The sequence below is a fragment of the Phyllostomus discolor genome, chromosome X (genome assembly GCF_004126475.2).
Source record: "Phyllostomus discolor isolate MPI-MPIP mPhyDis1 chromosome X, mPhyDis1.pri.v3, whole genome shotgun sequence".
NCBI classification, from domain to species: domain Eukaryota; kingdom Metazoa; phylum Chordata; class Mammalia; order Chiroptera; family Phyllostomidae; genus Phyllostomus; species Phyllostomus discolor.
In genome coordinates, this window is record NC_050198.1 from 39,135,185 (window position 1) to 39,137,909 (window position 2,725).

Consider the following 2,725-nt stretch of genomic DNA (forward strand, 5'->3'; position numbering starts at 1 on the left):
AAACTGCTGTTCATGGACTTACAGAGTGCCTTATCTACCTTCATGGTATTCCAAACAACACTGCTCTGAAGGAGCTCACTTCATAGAAAAGAAGTGAGGCAAAGTGTCCATGATCATAGAACTCAAAGGCTTTACCATGTCCCTCACTATCCTAAAGCAGCCAGCTTGATGGAAAGGTGGAGTGACCTTCTGGAGATTCAGTTACAGGGCCAGCTAGGTGGGCTGGCAAGGCTGAGCAATGTTCCTCAGAAGGCTGTATGGGTGAATCAGTACCCAATATATGGTTCAGATTCTCCTATAGGCAGGATTCATGGGCCAATGAATCAAGGGGAGGGAATGCAAGTGGATCACTCACTATTAACTCTAGTAACCTACTAGCAAAATGTTTGCTTTCTTTTCCTGTAACTTTATGGTCTGCAGGCCTGAAGATCATAGTCCCAGAGGGAGGAATACTTCCACCAGGAGATAGAGCAATGATTCCATTGACTGGAACTTAATACTGCCACCCAGCCACTTCAGGCTCCTCATGCTTCTGAATTACAGAAAAGGGACAGTGTTCCTGTGCTGGCTGGGGTGATCGATCCTGACTAACATAGTGCAGTAGTGTTTTTTAAAGTATATTTTATTGATTACGCCATTACAGTTTTCCCAATTTTTTCCCTTTGCCCCCCCTCTGGCTAGTACCCCTTTTCCTTCCACCAGTTCTCCTACGTAAGTTCATGTCCATGAGTCATGCTATATAAGTTCTTTGGCTTCTCCATTTCCCATACTATTCTTTTTTTATTTTTTTAAGATTTTATTTATCCATTTTTAGAGAGGGAAGGGAGGGAGATAGAGAGAGAGAGAGAGAAACATCAATGTGCGGTTGCTGGAGGTTATGGCCTGCAACCCAGGCATGTACCCTGGCTGGGAATCGAACCTGCAACACTTTGGTTTGCAGCCCATACTCAATCCACTGAGCTACACCAGCCAGGTCTTTTTTTTTTTAATTTTTTAAAAATATTTTATTTATTTATTCTTAGAGAGAAGGGAAAGGAGGGAGAAAAAGAGGCAGAGAAACATCAAATGGTTGCCTCTCACACACCCCCAACTGGGGACCTGGCCCGCAACCCAGGCATGTGCCCCGACCGGGAATGGAACCAGTGACCTTTTGGTTCTCAAGCTGACACTTCACGCACCAAGCTACACCAGCCAGGGCTCCCATACTATTCTTAACCTCCCCTTGTCTATTTTGTACCTATCATTGATGCTTCTTATTCCCTGTACCTTTTCCCCTCTTCTCCCTCCTCCTCCTCCCCACTGATAACCCCACATGTGATCTCCATTTCTATGGTTCTGTTCTTGTTCTAGTTGTTTCTTAGTTTACTTTTGTTTTTGTTTTATAGACTCAGTTGTTGATAGTTCACTTTGTTGTCATTTTAATGTTCATAGTTTTATTATTATTTTTTTTAGTCAGATAAGTCCCTTTAACATTTTATATAATAATGGCTTGGTCATGATGAACTCCTTTAGTTTTACCTTGTCTGGGAAGCACTTTATCTGCCCTTCCATTCTAAATGATAGCTTAGCTAGATAGAGTAATCTAGGTTGTAGGTCCTTGCTTTTCATCACTTTGAATACTTCTTGCCAGTTCCTTCTTGCCTGCAAAGTTTCTTTTGAGAAATCATCTGTTAGCCTTATGGGAACTCTTTTGTAGGTAACTCTCTTCTTTTCTTCTTTGCTGCTTTTAAGACTCTCCTTTTATCTTTAACCTTTAGCATCTTAATTAATGATGTGTCTTGGTGTGGTCCTCTTTGGATCCAACTTGTTTGGGACTCTCTGTGCTTCCTGGACTTGTATGTCTATTTCCTTAGCCACATTAGGGAAGTTTTTTTTTTTTTTTTAGATTTTATTTATTTATTTTTAGAGAGGGAAGGGAGGGAGAAACAGAGAGAGAGAGAGAAACATCAATGTGCGTTTGCTGGGGGTCATGGCCTGCAACCCAGGCATGTACCCTGATTGGGAATTGAACCTGCGACACTTTGGTTTGCAGCCTGCGCTCAATCCACTGAGCTACGCCAGCCAGGGCATACATTAGGGAAGTTTTCTTTCATTTTTCTTCAAATAAATTTTCCATTTCTTGCTCTTCCTCTTTTCCTTTGGGCATTCCTATGATTCAGATGTTGGCACTTTTGGAGATGTCCCAGAATCTTCTTATTCTCTCCTTGTTTTTTTGGGGGGGGGAGGGGCAAATGCAGTCCCCCACTACCACAAATTATGCAGTTGAGTTCCCCACATTTGGGGAAATCACAGGGGCCAGCACATCTGGAGTGCAAAGGATAAGCCTCACTGTAGGAAAACCACCTTCATGATCATGGTATCTCCCCTGCCATGTAAGTATCTCTCTCCTTATTTTTTTTTTAATTCTTATTTCTTCATTCTGTTCTGGTTGATTGTTTATTTCTTCCTTCTGTTCCAAATCGTTGATTTGAACCCTGGCTTCCTCCCCTTCACTGTTGGTTCCCTGTGGATTTTTATTTATTTCACTTAGTGTAGCCTTCATTCCTTCCCTTATGCTTTTGCTGTACTCAGTGAGTTCTCTGAGTCTCCTTATCACCAGTGTTTTGAACTCTGCATCTGACAGATTGGCTATCTCTGTTTCACTTAATTCTTCTTTTGGGGTTTTGTTCTGTTCTTTCATTTGGGCCATATATCTTTGTCTCTTCAATTTGGCAGCCTCCCTGTG

At 42.0% G+C, this 2,725-nt stretch overlaps 1 non-coding gene across 1 annotated transcript; it reads right to left on the reverse strand.

Moving 5' to 3' along the window:
- Window positions 1–2,216: 2,216 nt before the first annotated feature.
- On the reverse strand, window positions 2,217–2,380 carry LOC114505904. Its single transcript, XR_003685355.1, has one exon. It is a non-coding gene; the product is annotated as a U1 spliceosomal RNA (small nuclear RNA).
- Between the last annotated feature and the right edge of the window lie 345 nt (window positions 2,381–2,725).